Genomic DNA, 20,279 nt, shown 5'->3' on the forward strand with positions numbered 1-20,279 from the left:
TAGGGGGCGATCAAGGGGTTAACTGTGTTCCCTCAGTGTGTTCTAACTGTGGGTGGATGGGACTGCCTAGGGAAGGAGACTAAACTTGTGTTCCTATATACTAGGAACACACCATCTGCCCTGTCAGAACGTGGATTTGTGTGTTTACACACACATACAGTATCCTCGATCTGGCTCTGTCAGGAGCGATCGCGGACATTGCAGCCGCCAGGCACGAGCATCGGCTCCTCAGTACCGCAGCAGGTGCATGCGCGTGCCCTATACCCCTAAAAGCGTCTGTCGTACAGCTATGGCGTTTCGCGCAGGGGAGACATTCTGCTGCCGTCATATGATGGCATGCAGACAGCAAGTGGTTAAATAACAAACCCGTCATACTTACCTGCTGTGTGCAATGGTTTTGCACAGAGCAGCCCAGATCCTCCTCAGATCCCACACCGGCACTTCTGGCCCCTCCCTTCACCCGGGTGCCCCACAGCAAGCAGCTTGCTGTGGGGGCACCCAAGCAGGCATGCTCCCAAACCACAGCTCTGTGTGTCCATTCACACAGAGCTGCGGCTCTCATGGACATCACTGGATCAAGAGGGGGCTCAGGTAAGTATTAGGGTGCAGCACACAAAAGTTTTTTTTCCTTCATGTATAGAATGCATGAAGGTAAACAACCTTGTGCCTTTACAACCACTTTAAGCAGAAAAGCCTAAAAAAAAACAAATGCACCCACCACATTGGAGGACTAGTAAGCAAGCTGCAATATTACTTTTTTGTTTTTGGGTTTAAATAGCTAAATAACTTGCCTAGCTGAGAACAGGTCCTCTTACACAGGGGTGGCCATAGATATACATTGTGGCCTGTGTTTTTCTCAAATATTTTTGGCTTTAGCATGCTGTTCAGACAGTTTAATGGAACATGTCCTCTGCAGTGCTGTTTGGAAGGGATCCATATTCATGGAAGAGGCGCCATCCACCACATTGGACCTCGCTGTGTCCAAGACCCTTTGGTAGCAATCTGATGCTACCTTCTCTAAATCATTTCAGACACTTATACAGATAATAGAGCCATTGAAAGCAGTGTAACTCCCTCACTCCTCTGTATGCCGCCTTGGCAGCGGTTATAAAGCATCTTAATAGCTGTTACATTTTTAAAGGATGCAGTTGTTGCTTTAATGTCAGACTGGATTCAACAGCGCATCAGAAGTGCTTCATTTTTAATGAGAACATTTTAAAAAGAGTAATAGGTATAATAGGATTTTGTATGAACTAATCAGCGGCTTACTTGTGTTTAAGTATACAAACTTTGTTGCCCTAGATAAAAAAATTTATAAAACCAGTAAAAAAATATATATAATTTAATCCAGTTATGTATGAATTAGAAAAAAAAAGTAAATGATATGTAAACGCAATCACTAAAATCAAATAAACGTAACATCATCAACGTTAGTTTCAAAATACATTTTCAGTATTTTTAAGGCTGGGTTCACTCAATCCCCGCGTGCGTCTCACAGCAGGGGTCCAGTGCGTTCCCCGTTCACCATTTCAGATCCTATTTAAGCCTGAATTTTTGGCTGAATTCGGACCTGAAATGGACCAAAAGACGCACAGGGCTCCTGCGGAAATATGTGAACCGGCTCCATAGAGAGTCGGTCAAAAGCTCCTGCTATTGCGAATTGGATGCGGAGAAACCCCTGCATCCAAATCGCAATAGTGTGAACCCAGCCTGAATCTGCAGCTTTCATTAAAATATTTTGTAATCCAGGCCCTTTCTGTTATAGAGTGATAAGGCTCTGTCCATTGGTATGTGCAGACTGTTGCATTAGGGTCTGCACCCCAAAGCTCAAACACACATGGGTGTGTACATATATATATATATATATATATATATATATATATATATATATATATATGCACACACACTTCTGGACCGACACACGATGATGTACATCCTTACTTTGAAGGGGGATGTCATTGTTATGGCAGCAGCTAGCTGGCATAACCCCGGTATCCTCTTCTTCAGCCGGCAGTCTGGTTTCCGATGAGAGGGGTCTCTGCGGCGGATTTGCTGCAAGATCACTTTTATCGGCAGCGGAGGCGATCGGAAGTTTCCCCTTGCTTGACATGGAGATGAGTGAGGGGAAGATGGCCCCCACCCGTCTCCATAACAATGCAGGGTGGAAGCTATGTCAAAACGTCACTTCTGCCCATAGCTCTTAAAGAGCCATTTTTTTTTTTTTTTAATGACAATCTATTTTTTTTTTTTTTGTAAGACCGCTGTGCAAATACAGTGTGACAGAAAATATTGCAACGACCGCCATTTTATTCTCCAGGGTGTTAGAAAAAAAAATGTATAATGTTTGGGGGTTCTAATTAATTTTCTAGCAAAAAAAAATGTTTTTAACTTGTAAACAAACAAATCTCAAAAAGAGTCTCAGTCCTTAAGTGGTTAAAATGTGAAAGGTGTCAGTCGGGTAGTGGACGGTATCAGTGAGGCAGAGATTGGTGGCAGTTGGGCAGTGTCAGTAATTTTTTGTTGTTATTATTTTTTTTACATTATTTACATTTACAATTCTTTTAGGAGCCCCACTGGGGTCTTTGGTGAAATATCAAGGGTCTAAACACTTTTGTGACAGATAAAGGGACTGAGGACAGGGATTCCCCAGCCCCTTATGCCGCGTACACACGATCGGAATTCTCATCGGAAAAAGCTCTGATGGTTTTCCCGACGGAATTCCGACGGAATTCTGCTCAAGCTGTCTTGCCTACACACGGTCACACCTAATTCCCATAGTTTAGAACGCAGTGACGTACGATGGGACTAGAAAAAGGAAGTTCAATAGCCAGTAGCCAATAGCTTCCGTCTCATAGTTGAATCTAAGCATGCGTGATTTTTGCTGTGTCGGAATTGCATACACACGATCGGAATTTCCGATAGAAAGTTTTTCCGTCGGGAAAAATTGAGAACATGCTATCAATTTTTGGCTGGCGGAAATTCGGACAGCTAAATTACAATGGAGCATACACACGGTCACATTTTCAGATGAAAAGCTCTCATCTGTCTTTTTCTGGCCGGAATTCCGATTGTGTGTATTAGCCCTTGTACACACGGTCAGAGATTCCGACGGAATGTGTCCGATCGGACCGTTTAGGGGGATATTCCGACTGTGTGTGGTCTACATCGGACTGTTTCCGTCGGAGTATCCGACGGACCAAGTTTTCCAACTTGTTGGTAAAATTTTCAGACAAAATGCTCCGATCGGACATACTCCGATCATGTATAGAGAATTCCGACAAAGTGCCACGCATGCTCAGATCAAATTCCTACACCAAAGCTATTGGCTACTAGCCTGAACGTAGTCCAGTCGCAACGAAATAACGTCATCACGTCGGATTTTCCGACAACTTTGTCCGACCGTGTGCATGCAACAGTTTCGGACAAAATCTGTCGGACAAAATCCGACGGATTTGGTTGTCGGAATCTCTGACCGTGTGCACAAGGGCTAACTCTGCAGCATCAGCTGCACTGAACAGTGAATGAATTGGAAATGCTCTGTGCTTAGTGGCTTCCTGTTCATTCACAAACCGAAGCTTGGTAAACATAGTTTACTAGGCTTCAGTTATGAATGAACACAGTGAATGATCTGTACCAAACACTCACTGTGCTCATTCAAAAAAGGAAATGGCCACATGCCTGGGTAGCGGGCTGATTAGGGTGTACCTGGCACACCCCCTACGCACATCTATGGCTGTTTTCCTCCCATTAGTTGTTTCCTGTGTTGTCATCCCTTCACATAGGCTTCCACCTGGGGACTACAAATGGGTTTCCCTTCACATTGGAATGGTGTTTAGTGGTGTGGGTGTAATAAGAACTAAGTGAGTCCATTCTTCTTTACAGATACAGTTGATAATGGGAAGTTTAGTTTGGCGACAGGGACAGTTTAGCACCAAATGTTTTCTTCCTTTGATAAGCACAGTCTTGACATTAAGGAATTGGCATCATAAACTGTTTGAATAGGGAATCCAATTCATCATTTCAAAGGTAACAGGAAATACTTATATGGGTCGATTTCATCCTCCAAGTTAATGTTAAACGCAGACACACATGAATGTCCTTTGTATGTAATCATTCCAGCATGGCAATGAATAACACGTTTAGCTCAATATATGTTAACGTTCCAATATTGACACAGTGGTGCCTTCCATTTATCGCACACCTGACCGCTCTAGCTTTCGCTTTTTGTCATTTCCGACAGTGTTTTGATCTTTTCTGCTGTTGTTTAAACATTAAATAATGACTCACGGCCTTCTCCGGTTACTTTACATGAAATCCCTTAGATCCAGGCCCTCCATTATTATGCCTATAAATCATAATTACATAATACTGTCTGCTGTACAAGTGATGTGGGAATATTTAGTGTAACAGTGTATGGCCAGGAACGTGTATCCTAACAAATCTGAAAAAAAAAAAAATGAAATATAAAATGCCTAATCTTTAATAATACGGATAGTATTAATAAAAACGACTTTGCCTATATGTGTATGTAAATGTACCTAGACTAGTATTAATAAAATAATATTAAGTATTAATAAAAACGACTATGCTTAGATGGGTATATAAATGTACCTAGACTAATACAAATAAAACAGGAACAACATAAAAATGTAAAAAAAAAAGAAAAGAACTATTATTATACAGGATTTATATAGCACTAACAGTTTGTGCAATGCTTTACAACATGAGGTCAGACAGTACAGTTACAACACAATTCAATAGAGGAGGGATCAGCGGGCCCTGCTCCAATAGAGCTTACAATCTAGAAGGGATGGTCAAGTGACACAAAATGTAATAACTGTGAGAGATGAGCTGATAGAGAAAATAAAAGTACAGTTGTTTCGTGGGGGCTGGATAGGCTTTTTTGAAGAGATGGGTTTTCAAGGATCGTCTAAAAGCAAATGGAGTAGGAGATAGTGCGATTGGGGTAGAGATTTCCATTGGATGGGAGAGGCTCAGGAAAAGTCCTGGAGGCGTGCATGGGAGGAGGGAGCTTGGGAGGAACGAAGAGAACGAGTAGGTTGGCATTTTGCGACTAGGTTAGTAAATGTTGTTCTACTTTTCTTGAATCCTTTCTATGCAGCCTTAGATCCAATCAACTAATGTTGGCTTGTGGGAAGAGCTAGAGTGGGTGTACAAAAAGTTGTCATTACTGTTTTATTGCAGGAGTAAAGACCTCTGCCTTTTCAACCCCTTCCTGCCCAGGCCAATTTTCAGATAGTCAGAGAGCGCAAAGAGTTACCAATTCACAAGATTTCTGTCCAAATCTCCTCCCACCCCTCATCTCTATAACCCCTTCTTATCTCCTCCCACCCCGTTATTTCCATGACCCTTCTCTATCTCCTCCTACCCCCTCATCTCTATAACCCCCTTCTTATCTCTTCCCACCCCCTCATCTCTATAACCCCTTATTATCTCCTCCCTCCCTTTCATTTCTATGACCCCTCCTAATCTCCTCCCACCCCCTCATATCTATAACCCCTTCTTATCTTCTTCCACTCCTTCATTTCCATGGCCCCTCCTTATCTCCTCCCACCCCCTCATATCTATAACCCCTTCTTATCTCCTCCCACCCCTTCATTTTCATAACCCCTCCTTATCTCCTCCCAACCCCTTATCTTTATACCCCCTTCTTATCTCCTCTTATCTCCTCCCACCCCTTCATTTCCATGACCCCTCCTTATCTCTTCCCACCCCTTCATTTCCATAACCCCTCCTTATCTCCTCCCACCCCTTCATTTCCATAACCCCTCCTTATCTCCTCCCACCCCTCATCTCTATAATCCCTTCTTATCTCCTTCCACCACTTAATTTCCATGACCCCCTCCTTGTACATAGCCAGAGAGCGCAAAGAGTTACCAATTCACACAATTTCTGTCAAAATCAACAGGTATTTTTTGCACTCATCTAACAGATACAAGAAAACACTTTTAATGATATGTTTAGCAAATAAGAGAAGTTCATCGCTTGGGTTTACATACACTTTCATTTTTTAATATAATGATGACTATCCAGCCCACTTCAGTCAGTGCATTCAGCACAGCACAAGAGTGACCCCCAGACTACTGCTGACAATTTGAGGTCCAAATATAAATATTACTAATCCCGGCCCACTGAAATCAAAAATAAGTCTTAAGTAGAAGTAGAGCAGAGCTTGCCTTTAATGAATCAAAGTATGCAATGGGGTTGATTTGCTAAAACTGGAGAGGGCAAAAGCTGGTGCAGATTTGCATAGAATCCAATCAGTTTCCAGTTTTTTTCTTGTCAAAACGTAATTGAACAAGCTGAAGTTAGAAGCTGATTGGCTACCATGCACAGCTGCACCAGATTTTGCACTCTCCGGTTTTAATAACTCAACCCCTATGTCATGGAAGTTGTACTATTCTGGCTGACTTCTAGTTTGTTTTGTGTTGTCTGTTTTTTTTTTTGTTAACAAAATTGATATCAAATGTATTTAATAATTATTATTATACAATTATTCAATTGTTGCCAATGCAAACAATCCTTCTCTGGGCTTTTACATAGGGACCCCAGCTCACTTGTTGAACAACAGGAAATACCCCTCCAGAAAAAAATATGTTGGATGTGTTCTCTAGTTGACCTGCAGAGGTTCTATTTGAAGATATCATTTCTCCTGGACTTCTTTACATGGCTTTCATCCTCCCGACTGTGTGAACCAATTCTAATTCTGTCATCTGTGTATTTTTCTGTACAGTTGGCTAAACTGTACCGTCTAAGGTCTCACAATAAATGAGAGTAAACCGGGAGAGACCAGAGACTTTGGAAGGAATGCTTCCTTGTTTTTGTATGGCTGACGCACAAATTGTTTATTTTTAAAAAGTTAGCATTACCCCTCTGTCATAATTAGTGGACTAGTCTGGAGGAACAATATGTGTGGCACCCTTCACTATTTTCAAAATTGAAGCCACTTAGGCAGGCCAGAAACGGTGAAAATTTGCACGATTTCACCCATCAACACAGACAGTGCTGACAGGGGAATCCTTCCTGCCAAGCAATTGTCTTCTCTGGGCGGGGAAAGCTGTCCCCACCGGGAGAAGACAGTGATTATCGATAGAGGCTATAGCAGCTGCTAGCAATAACCATAAGAGAATCCGGCAGGCTGGTTGTATCCAAGTTGATCGATCAACTTGGTACATTCAGCCTGCCCATTAATGAATCGAATCTCAACTGGTTCCTTCTAAACCGGCTCAGATTTGAACCCTGTGTGGCAGGTCTTAATCTGGGGGAGATTTACTAAAACTGGTGCACTCATCTGGTGCAGGGGTGCATGGTAGTCATCAGATTCTAACTTCAGCTCTTTAATTAAGCTTTAGCAATAAAACCTGGAAGCTGATTGGTTGCACCAGATTTAGCATTCCTCAGTTTTAGTAAACAACCCCCTGTCATGAGGGCTACGTGCCTGAGGTGAGACCGAAGTAGTGGGGAGGCCTCCCTTGCACCTCAGGTCATTGAAGTCTCTGGAGATGGAGACAGAGACTTAGTGGACACCGAGTGACACAGGGTGCTAGGGGTGCGGAACACCATGCAAGCCTTAGTTCGAGATCCAAGCCAAAGTCCCATCCAGTTTGGCAACAAAGTATAAAAGGGTTAATCCGAAGAAGAATGGTCGAGATCCAAGCTGGGGTCGGTTCCAATCTGGCAGCTGAGTACAAAGAAGAAGTAGAATGGTCAAGGTACAAATCCGAGGTCAATGGAAAGCAGCAAACAAGAGTAGTCAAATATGTTTCCAGGTCATAACAAGTTCAGACAAATCACACATTAGCACAGAAACAAGGAGGGGGGGGGGGGGGGGCAGCTGAAGATAATCCATCAATTTGGCAGTGTCTGGACTGGGCTTATATAGGGAAGTTTGAGGTCAATTCCTGTGTGCCTCCTGGGCATTTTCCAGCCTTTTTCCATCAGTTTGAGGTCACTTCCTGTGCACCTCATGAGCATTTTCCCGCCTTTTTCCATCAGGTTGAGGTCACTTCCTGTGCACCTCCTGGGAATTTTCCTGCCTTTTTCCATCAGGTCTTCTGCACAGGTGTGGATTGGCGCAGTGAGGCGTCTTTGGATCATGCTCAGTTGGCACAGATTTCCTCTTGCGGCAATGCGCCATTGGTGAATGCGTAGTAAGCTCTTACGCCCCCTCTGTTTAAAGTGATTGTAAACCTCAGACATAACATATGAGCAAAGCATATCCCTCTATAGTGTGTACTTGTCTCAATCCAGAACCAGAATTCAAGGAAGTAAGTGTAGGGATCTTCACAAAGTAAGTTAAAGCAGAACTTTACTCATAACAACTTGATAAAAACAATGTTCATTAACATGGAACATACATTCCACATGAATAATTATGCTACCAATTATGCTACCTGTGTGCTGTAAATTTCCCCCAGCATTGTTCCTGTTTCTTCTTGCTGGAAGCTGCCATTTCCCTGAAGTCCATAGCCCCTGAGCAGCAGTAAATCTTTAGGCTGTCCGCAGATTGACCTCTACAAATTTGGCACAGTGCCTAGAAAACAAGAAAAACTGAGCATGTGCAGAGCAGGGTGAGACAGTGTATTACTGGATTTTAAACAGTATAGAGACGTATTTGTATTGTTTTACATAGTTGAAAAAGGAGCCAGCCTGAATTGATCTAGCAGGACTTCATTTTCTAACTAAAGTTCAATTTTAACAAACTTCAAGACAATTCAGATAAAAGTATAACTAAAGCATGAAACTAAAGAGTGGAAAGGGATTAGAATACCTGTCAGTTGGGTAGATTCAGACTCTCTATTTGTCATGTTTACCATTATCATTCAATGTGAAAGCGAACGTAAATCCCAAATTTTAGGTTGTCCCCAAAAATGTAATAGACGAGAAATCTTCCAATGGGGACACTTCTGGTGGCCCGGGGGGCTCCAAGAGATTTCATAAATTTTCAGGGATTTCCTCTCACTTCCTGTTTTGTCTATGGGATAGGTTCTTAAAGTAAATTTCCCTATTGGGACAAAGTGAAGAAAATAAAGTTTTGCCTATAGTTGGACTTTAACCACTTAAAGGTTTCACCCTCTTCCTGACCAGGCCATTTTTTTATGCTACTGCACCGTGTTGCTTTAACTGACAATTACGTGACCGTGCAATTTTGTACTCAAATAAATCTGATGTCCCTTTTTTCTCACAAATAGAGCTTTCTTTATGGTGGTATTTGATCACCTCTGCGTTTTTTATTTTTTTTTGCGCTATAAACAAAAAAAAAACACAATTAAAAAAAAAAAGGAATATTTTTTACTGTCTGTTATAAAACTTATTTAAAAAAATGTAAAAAAATTGAATTTCTTTATCAATTAAGGCCAATATACATTCTGCTACATATTTTTGGTAAAATATTCCAATAAGTGTATAATGATTGATTTGCGCAAAAGTTATAGCATCTACAAACTATAGGATATATTTTTGTACTTTTCATTTTTTTTTATTGTTTTTACTAATAATGGTGGCGATCAGCAATTTTAGCGGGACTGCCAAATTGCAGCTGACAAATCTAAAACTAAGTGACACTTTTTGGGGACCAGTGACACCAATACCCTGATCAGTGCCTAAAAAAATGCACTGTTATTGTATAAATGACACTGCCAGGAAAGGGGCGTTTAAAGGGGCGATCAAAGGCTTAAGTGTGCTCCTAGGGAGTGTTTTCTAACTGTGGGAGGAACAGTGTTGCCAACCTAACAGATTGAAATTTACTGACACAAGCCCCAAAATTTACTGGCACAGCCAAGCTTTACTGGCATTTCCAACAGTTTCAAAATTACAGTTTTAAGTACAAATTTCATAATTTAGGCTACAAACAAATACAATATGTAATTAGCAATGTGATTGAAGGTAGATAATAAGGCAAAAAACATATTTCTTATTTTATTTTCGATATATTAAGTAAGTAGCTCAGGGACAGGACTCAGGAAGGCAAGACATTAGAATGGGCGGCACACACATGAAATTTACTCTCACAGTGATACTGACAGCAGTGTGCAGCTGTACAGATTACTGACACAACACGTCCCCTCCTGAGTCACAATGACAGTCTCTCTCCAAGCCAGGTGGTCCCTCCAGTTCAAACAGCACTGATGGTCCCGTTCCTGGCCTGCCTTTCTCCCATCCCACAGACACACACACAAGGCTCTGGCCGCTCTCCCTGACATCACAGACAGGACATGTTCAGGCACCTCCTCCACCAGAGCCGCCCGAACACACTGTAGCAGGCACTCATATGGTCCTGGCTGGCTCCGGACCAAGCGTCATAGCCATATTGTTTACTGGCAACCTTTTATTTTTACTGGCATTTACTGGCAGGAGAAAATGACCTGTTTTTTACTGGCTGCCAGTAAAAATATTGACGGTTGGCCACACTGGGGGGGAATAATGTGAGTAGAGCAAAATAGAAATCCGTGTTTCTGCTTAGCAGAAACACAAGATCTCCATCTTCCTCCCTCACAGAACTGCAGTCTGCCTTTTTTACATAGGCAGACCGCCATTCTGCCTCTCCTGTAAATGATCAGTGGGTCCCGGCGGCCATTGCGGCCTGCCAGACCCTCTGATTGGCTCGCGCTGTGTCCAATCACAGCGGGAGTGGGACTCCGATGGCATGTGCGCCCCAGAGCCGAAGGGAGGAATCACATACAGGTATGTGATTTCACGTTTAAGGGCCGCCCTGCTGCAGTATATGTACGTGGGGTGGTCCTTAAGTGATTAATAGGAGTAGGTTAGAAATAACTGAAATTCAATGTGCACATAAATATAGAATTCTATATTCTGGTTATAGATACATTATGTAAACTGAAAAAAGAGCCATTTGAGAAATTTCCAACTTTTTTTCATGATCTTTTAAAGTGTGTGTGAGTTTTTTTTTATTTTTTATTATTCAATCCTTTATTTCCATTAAGTTTGGATGAATCTGAAAAACCGGTTGAGTACCGTCCATGATATCTTTTTTAAAATTTGCACTAATATACAATTTTTCAGGACAAGCTTTCGGGAGGTCCCCTTCTTTAAGGTCTGAACAGTACTAATACAATCACCTCAAGCAAGATGAATTGGAAGTGAATAATAAAAATTAAATAAAAAATTGATAAAAGCAATGTGTGCATGGCTAGTTACAATCCTTAAGGCGGATTTCCACCTGCCCTTGGCACTCACCTCCTCTCCATCCTTTCCAAAGGCTTGTCTTGCCCCCCCCCCCATCTCAGGAATTTGCAGAGGCAAATGCCTGGTGCCTCCTGGGATGCATATCGTGCAGTCCCATTAAGCAAAGAGGAGGGTGGCGGGCAGCACCTGCACCTGGAAGAGCTGCCAGCTGATCTGACAACATGACGGTGCTGGACTCGTGCAGCCACTGCAGAGAGAAGGATCCCAGTGACTCAATGCTGGACCTTCTGGCTAGGTGAGTATGCTTATTGTGCTGGAGAATGATAAAGTTAAGCAGTAAGATAAAAAGAAGGGGAGGAGCAAAAGGGCCTCTTCTTCCGCTGTAAGTTGCTCAAGGTCACGAAAAAGTAGGCTTCTGATCGCAAGCAATAATTTTGAACCTTTATTCTCCAAACCATGATGTCAAAATACAAGATGATATGTGATTGATTGAGCACAGCTCTGAGGAAGGGGGTGCGCCCACAAAATGCGCCCGTTTGCTAGTACATGGGAGGTTGTTGGTGCACTTGTACCTTGCACCACATGGCATCTTCTGGCTTTTATGTTCTTTTATATTGTACTTTTATGAGTATCCATTTTTATTGGTTTAATTTTTCCCTAATACATTTTTGAGTAATGCATTAGGTGGTTTTGCGCCTTCCTCGTTTGTTCTGTTAGGTTCACATTGGATTCCCCCATCTGAGGTGGGCTGCATTCGGCAAGCATTGGGCCATTTATGGATGTGTTGCCTGTTTAGTCCTATCTCTCTGTGGATGGCCTCTGAGAGCTGGGAGTGACTGTCTTTTTTTTCTTGTGTTGAGCCATGTTCAAACTCTTTGGGAACGCATGCCATGACTAGTGTAGTCTGAATGTTCCCCTTATATTATACCTTACCCATACCTTCCCATATTAGAAACGAGACCACACCATAGGTTGGAGTAAACTGGCCACAACAGCCTTTATTAAACATAACTCAAAATTCACTCCAATAACTTGTAAATATGAAAATATATAAATATATATTAATATATAAATATAAATAACTTTATTAACTTTAAACCACATTAAATAACATTAACTGCCCATTCTGGTGATCTCTGACGGTGACCCCACTTAAGCCAATACCAAATCACTGCGGTACACCTGACCAACTTCCCAAAGGCCTCCACCTGTGACCGGTCGGAGACAACTTCCGCCAGTGAACATAACCGTATTCCCTCCAACGTTCAGGAATACCCAGAGGGGCCGATCGTTAGATGAGCCCCCCACACCCTCAGATCCCTTCTGAGTACCTGTCTACCGTCAGAAACCACCAGAAAACACACCGCCAACACATTAAAACCTTCAGCTGCCGTGACAACCGACGAAACCTGCAAAAGAAGAAAAGACCAGCAACAAACGACACAACAAACAAACACATAACATTAGGACGGGAGGGCGGGAAAAACTGCCTCCTCTGTGTCACGCTGGGCTCCGAATGATCCCTTAAAGCCACACCCCTCCCTTTTATATGACCCCTCCCCTACACTAAGTTTGCTTCCTGCAAACCTTTTCCCTCAGCTCCACCCATAAAGCTTAACTCTCTGTGTCCCTCATCCACACTGTCATGTCCAGCACTCCTTATATCATTGCATTCTTAATCCGTGCTTCTCTAATTGCATTTTTTTCCACACCAGACATAAATACGCTGCCTACCACAGCTACACGCAGGTGCCATTCTTAATGGTACCCCCAGACATCTAGCAAATGTGCACGCGTATGTGACCCCCAAAACATATGGTATTTAGTACCACCTCAACCATTTTTGCATATCTTACACGCATTGAAATGAATGGTCTGCCCTTAAACATGACTCACCAAAGCATGCAAAAAGGCACATGTGTTGGACACACCTCATGGTGTCAACAAGCCCTAAAAGAGGAACAAAAAAACAAAAACGAAGCTGAGAGTAAATGATTGCTTGTGATCTCCCTGTAGCTGATTTTTCACCATTACTAACTTTCTATGCCTTGTTTTGTACAGTGTCTCTGTGTGGAAGCAGGGCTTTGCTTCCTCATGACTAGGGCATACAAGAGATATTGCCCACTATGCTCTCATAGACCACAATAGCCAATATTAACCCCACTTCCCATTTATACCTAAAATGATACAACGACACACCTTTATGGAGTGAAATTGGCTGTATCGGCCATTTCTTAAACATAAACAACATAACAATATTCCTTAGAACAGAAATATAGAACAATAACAGTAATGACCCCCTAGGTTGCTGATCCTTGGAGGCACTACCGAACCAACACAAAAATTGTATGAGGGACCACTTAAGGGCCCTCCACCACAGAACACCGGCTCCTTAACTGGGATTAACCATAGCACACCATACCATAGATGGGTCCTTACTCTATTACCCAGAAAAATGTGGATGCCTCCAAGGGCCCCCAACCACCAGGACCTTCCAATAAGATCTTCATCGACAGGGTGGGAAACTTCTTCCTGACCTGATCCTCGAATGCCTCTTCAGACTTCACGTTCCCATTCCCCACGTACGTTGCCCCACCCATACCTTACTTTCCACCCAATTACTATCTCTACACGTTTTAGCCCTGCTGACCTTATTATGCTTTAACCTTCTAACTGCTGCTACCTTGCTAGCCTAGTCATGCCAGCCTTTCACTTATTTTTAATTTTTTTTGCTTCGGTCCGCTCTTATCAGAGCTTCCAGCAATGAGTGAGCAGCCCAGGGGGACATTGCCAAATCTCACTCCAAATCTGAGACTAGCAGTCAGGGTCAGCAGTACCATAGATCTCACACTGCAGATATACAGCTATGAGGCTGAATGAGGTGCCTAGGCACATACACTCTAGGCTAGGAATTACACTGCCATTTCTCATTAAAAAAATCTACATTTTGTGTGGAATTTCTCAAATACTGCTTAGGTACAATTAGCATTTCTAAATGGCCTTTATAAGATAGCAAATCTTTACCTTTTGAGTTCAGGTCTACTTTAACAGAGTTGATGTAGTTACTGGCATAGGGATGAAAGAAGGGTGTAGAATAGATGTATGTTATTGTTTCCATGGTGACACTGTAGTAAACACATAGCATGGATGTCAGTGTGTCAGCAGGGGGTCACAGACACCAGTGAGTGGGTGCAGCACAAGTGCTGAACTGTCAGGATAGGTATGCAGAGTACTGATAAAGGAATAGTGTTTGGCTTGGCCTGTGCTGACACAGATAGAGAAGTGCTAAGTGCTCTTCAGAGACTTGTATAATCGCTCCCAATGGGCCAAATGCCTAGTGATTAAAATGGAGATTGCTCATTTTCCTAGGTCAGACCTTATTCTGTATACCAGAAATGTCAAACTCAATTGACACAGTGGGCTCAATTAATTGGAACAAATCTTTAATGGGCCATTGAGAACCCAATTCCAAAAGATTAAGGCCTCAGTCACAGGGACATACAGTCAGGGCCAGGACAAAGGGTGGGCAGAGTGGCGGCTGTACTGGGCGCAATGGTTTACTGCAGGGATGGGGGGAACCCAGATCCTAACCCTATACCGCGACACATGATCGGAAATTCGGCCAGCAAAAAACCGATGAGAGCTTTTCATCGGAAAATGCGACTGTGTGTATGCTCCTTTGGAATTTAGCTGGTCGAATTCCCACCAGCAAAAATTTGGGAGCATGCTCTAAATTTTTCAGACAGAAAAACTTTCTATCGGAAATTCCGCTCATGTGTATGCAATTCCAGCACGCAAAAACTCATGCATGCTCAGATTCAACTACGAGATGGAAGCTATTGGGTATTGGACTTCCCTTTTCTAGTCCCGTCGTGTTGTACGTCACCACATTCTTGTTGGTTGGAATTTGGTGTGACCGTGTGTATGCAAGACAGCTTGCGTGAAATCCCATTGGAATTCTGTTGGGAAAACCATCATAACTTTTTCTGACAAAAATTCAGATCGGGTGCATGCAGCATTAGGGAAAGGTGGGGGGGGGGGGCGGCGCAGTTTGGCATCTTTTCCCTGGGACAGATGTGGCCCTTTGCATGCCTAATTGCCTATATCTGGCCCTTGGGAATTCCTCCTGCAGATATGAAGTTCTATTCGTCCTACTGATCCAGATGATGGGGCATGATTCCTTTAACTGCTACCGACAATGGGGCACTATTCCTTCCACTGGCACAAACAATGGGGCACCATTCCTTCCACTGACACCAACCATGGGGCATTATTTCTCCCACTGACACCAACCATGGGGCATTATTCCTCCCACTGCACCAATAATAAGGCATTACTCCTATCACTAATGTCCATAATGGGGCTTAATTCCTCCTTCTACTGACCACAGGTGCTATGTAATTTTGTTTTGCTCCCACTGACCACAGTACATCCTCCCTGAAGTCTGAAGGACCATAAACTGGCCCTTTGTTTAAAAAGTTTGGAGACCCCTGCTCTGAGAGACCAGTTTCCTTATGAAACTCCCTTCTCACGCCATATTGTCTCTAGGCCACCTACAGGTTGGAAGGCTAACTGCACCTGCCTACACATGGACAATGCCAGCATCCCTCTTTTCAATTGATGCCTGTGTAGTGTGGCTGAGCTGGCCAGAGGTTCCCGGGAAAAATGCCAGGGTAACTTGTAATAGAGGGAGAAGGTAATTGAAGGACGCTGGAGCCAAAGGAACGAGTTACTATAATCTAAACATACCGATTTTTTTCAATGTTTTTAATATTGTGTTTCTATTACCCATCAGAGAGTCAGCAAATAAGGTATAACAATATTTTTCCTTTCACTTGACTTTGATGTTTCTGAAATGTCCAGCATAGGAGCCCCAGGCCTCTCCATTGTATATTACCAAAGAAAACAACCCCTGGGAAGCAAGGTGTGACATGACACAGGATGGGGTGCTCCTCACAGTTGCAGTGTTCTGGGCAATAGTTGTATTCCAGACAAAGTGTATGAAAGAATAACTCCACAGATAAATGGTGGTTCAGAATTAGGTGAGCTTGCTGGGCTCAATTTCCATCCTGCTTATTGAAGAAGACTATCTGGATATAAATAAAAAATGTGCGTAAAGATTTCCTATGTAGCACTATCCCCGTAGGGGCCACTGGTTACATAGTTACATAGTGGGTGAGGTTGAAAAAAGACACAAGCCTATCAAGTCCAACCTATGTGTGTGATTATATGTCAGTATTACATTGTATATCCCTGTATGTTGTGGTCGTTCAGGTGCTTATCTAATAGCTTCTTGAAACTATCAATGCCCCTCACTGAGACCGCCGCCTGTGGAAGGGAATTCCACATCCTTGCCGCTCTTACAGTAAAGAAACCTCTACGTAGTTTAAGGTTAAACCTCTTTTCTTCTAATTTTAATGAGTGGTCACGAGTCTTGTTAAATTCCCTTTTGCGAAAAAGTTTTATCCCTATTGTAGGGTCACCAGTATGGTATTTGTATATTGAAATCATATCCCCCCCTCAAGCGTCTCATCTCCAGAGAGAATAAGTTCAGTGATCGCAACCTTTCTTCATAATTAATATACTCCAGACCCTTTATTAGATTTTTTGCCCTTCTTTGTACTCACTCCATTTCCAGTACATCTTTCCTGAGGACCGGTGCCCAGAGCGGGAGAATTATTGTTTTATCTCTGGAGTTGATCCCCTTTTTAATGCATGCCAATATTCTGTTTGCTTTGTTAGCAGCAGCTTGGCATTGCATGCCATTGCTGAGCCTATCATCTACTAGGACCCCCAGGTCCTTTTCCATCCTAGATTCCCTCAGAGGTTCTCCCCCCAGTGTATATATTGCATTCATATTTTTGCCACCCAAATGCATTATTTTAAATTTTTCTACATTGAACCTCATTTGCCATGTAGTTGCCCACCCCATTCATTTGTTCAGATCTTTTTGCAAGGTTTCCACATCCTGCGGAGAAGTTATTGCCCTGCTTAGCTTAGTATCTTCCGCAAATACAGAAATTGTTTACCCCATCCTCCAGGTTGTTTATGAACAAATTAAATAGGATTTGGTTCCAGCACAGAAACCTGGGGGACCTCACTACCCACCCCTGACCATTCCGAGTACTTCCCATTTATCACCACCCTCTGAACTCGCCCTTGTAGCCAGGTTTCAATCCATGTACTCACCCTATGGTCTATGCCAACGGACCTTATTTTGTACAGTAAACGTTTATGGGGAACTGTGTCAAATGCTTTTTAAAAATCCAGATATGCCACGTCTACTGGTCTTCCTTTATCTAGCTAGCAACTCACCTCCTCATAGAAGGTTAGTAGATTGGTTTGGCAAATCCAAACAGAATGTCCTATTTCTGCACAGCCAGGCAACACACATTTTTCCACTTGCAGCCAGACACAAGAAGTCAGTCCCGTAACTTGATTTTGTTGGTTTTATTAGTGGATAACAACTTGGATAGGGTGAATGGATTTATGGGATGCCCAGCAGATAAAGAACAAAGCAAAACCTGTGGACAAGCTTCCTTTCTTTTTCTTTACAAAAATCCTCAACCGCTTCCTTCTGTACAAACTCACAGTCCCTTGTAGAATAATAGCAAAAGTCAATTTTCAAGTTCAGAGTAAGGGCCCTGGGCCCTTCTTTAAAGTAGCACAGACTTGAGGTAACTGATTTCAGGAATATATCCCCTGCTCCAGAGATCTCTTGGGGTAAGGATGAAGGGATGAAGGACACCGATGTCCCTTCAGAAAGTTTACTACGTATGGCAGACCTCTTGTAGTGCCCCTGATGTGTTCACTGTCCTCTTTTTGCTCCTACTGCTCCCAGGTGGTGGTCCCAATCACACAGTACTGCAGACGGGATTCTTCCTGAGCCAGTCAGAGCCTCTGACTGGTGGGCCTCCTCCTAAACCTAGAGGGCCCCTAAAGGCTACCAACAGACTCCTCAGCACTCCATATTCCACCGACTCTCTTCTGCCAGCATGCTTATCTATATTTAGCGCTGGCTTAGCCACCATGCCGGGCCCACTGCCTGGGGATTGGCTAAACTCTCCTAAGTATGCAAATCAACCCTCCTGGCCTCCGCCCTCCAATCTCCAGAACGTTCTCCAACTTTCCAGAACCAGGGGGAGGCACCAGACACTGGCCTGCATGAGTCATCCAGCCCTGAACTCAAATAAACCCTAACCATGACTCAGACTTAACCATAAGCCAAACTATATTTTGCCTTCTCTCCCACTAGTAGCACACTAGAGGCTACTACACCTAAAGAGGAGGACTCGCATAAACCACTTATGCCGCATACACATGATCGGACTTTCCGGCAGACTTGGTCCGGCAGACCGGAATATGTTGGACAATTAGATCATGTGTGGGCTCCAGCTGACTTTTTTCCCCAAAAGTCGGCGGACCTAGAAATAAAACATGTTTCAAATCTGTCCAATGGACTCAAGTCGGACTAAAAATCTGGAAAACTGTTCGTCTGTGTGCTAGTCTGACAGACCAAATAGAACACAAGGGCAGCTATTGGCTACTGGCTGGCTGGTGAACTTCCTTGTTTAGTCCCGTTTACGCCATCTCGTTCAAAACGAACGGACATTCCAATGGACTTAGTCCAGTCGTGTGTCGTCAAGTCCGTCGGACCTTCGCCGAAAGTCCGTCAGGAAGACCGTTGGACCTAGTCCGTTGGAAAGTCTGGTCTTGTGTACGCGGCATAAGGCTCGATACACATCTATGCATGTTGCTTTTGAGCGTTTCTGCAGTGTTTTTTGCTGTGCTCTCTGCGTTTTTGGACACAAGGTTTTGACGTGTTTTAGATGCGTTTTGCATTTTTTACGTTTTTCTTCTTTTTATTTGTCCAATTTGTTGTTGGGCAGATTTAAAAATGCAAATCACGGTAAAAACACAGTAAAAAGGCACTACATGCTTTTCTGCAGCTTCTCCATTAAAATCTTTTGAACCAAAAAAAGCAGTGTTTTGCGTTTAAAAAAAAGTCCCTGATCCTTTCCATAAAAGCAGAGGCACGAAAATGCATTGATGTGAATGTGTTCCATAGGAACCTATGTAAAAAAATGTACTGCATTTCTGCAAAAAGCATGGAAAACGCATTGGTGTGAATAAAGCGTTATGATCTTCTTAGGCCATATATGGTGTGAATTCGCACAATTCTCCCATCGATTCCCTCCATTTATGGCTAGCCTTTGTGCTATCATCCTATTTATGTACAGCATATAGAGGAGATTTTTAAAAATGACTTTAAAAGGCATAACTATTACTGTCTGTAACCCCATTGGAGAGATTCTCTATTTGTCCTGTTTACTGTTATCACTGAGAGGGAAAGTAGAAGAAAATCCCAAATTTTGGGTTGTCACCGGAACAGGAATAGAGGAGAAATCTTCCAATGGGGACATAGTTCTGATGACAGCTGGGATTCCATCACTTTGGCAGGATTTTGTCTCACTTCCTGTTTGAGCTGTGTGACGGGAAGTGAAGGGAAATCTCCCTAGTGGGGCACAGATGGCAAAAAAACCGACAGGGGTTATATCCTTCTCTTACTGCCCATCCAAAATGTAAGAAAAACTCTCTATAATGTCTCTATATTGGCAGAACTACATGTCCCATGAGTACTTGTGATCTCCTTACATAGCGAAGAAAGTTTATATCAGAAATATAAAAAATAGTTGCAGAGAGAGACAGAAGTGACTGAAAGCAATACGCTAGAAAACAAGATATAATGTAATTGAGGCTTTTTTATAATGTAATTTATGTTCTTTTTAATAAGACTTTAGTATTATTAAATACCAAAGTGGAATTAAACAGAAAAGCAATCTTTTTTTTTTAGTGCAGCTTACCAATTCATATATAGGATGACTGCATTCATTTTCTTTTTTGGACTTTCTTTCTTTTATTTCACCGGTGACCTGGCCAGTACATCTGTTTTTTAAAAGAACAAGCTCTCTTCCAGATGTATCAGTTACAGGGATGAGACAAACCATTTACTATGGACAGGAGTGCAAGAAGAAAAAAAGTTGTTTGCTGTAACTGCTTATAAAGTGTATAAAGCTTCAATTTGTTAGTGTATTTAAATCTGCTGGTACATC

General features: G+C 42.7%; 1 protein-coding gene across 1 annotated transcript in view; it reads left to right on the forward strand.

The window, feature by feature from the left end:
* LOC143988950 (protein eva-1 homolog C-like) overlaps window positions 1-20,279 on the forward strand; it is a 533,910-nt gene that overhangs the window by 335,943 nt on the left and 177,688 nt on the right. The gene's annotated exons all lie outside the window — the stretch shown is intronic.

The sequence above is a fragment of the Lithobates pipiens genome, unplaced genomic scaffold (assembly GCF_037356315.1).
Source record: "Lithobates pipiens isolate NorthernLeopardFrog02 unplaced genomic scaffold, aLitPip1_a1.2 Scaffold_18, whole genome shotgun sequence".
Classification (NCBI taxonomy): Eukaryota; Metazoa; Chordata; class Amphibia; order Anura; family Ranidae; genus Lithobates; species Lithobates pipiens.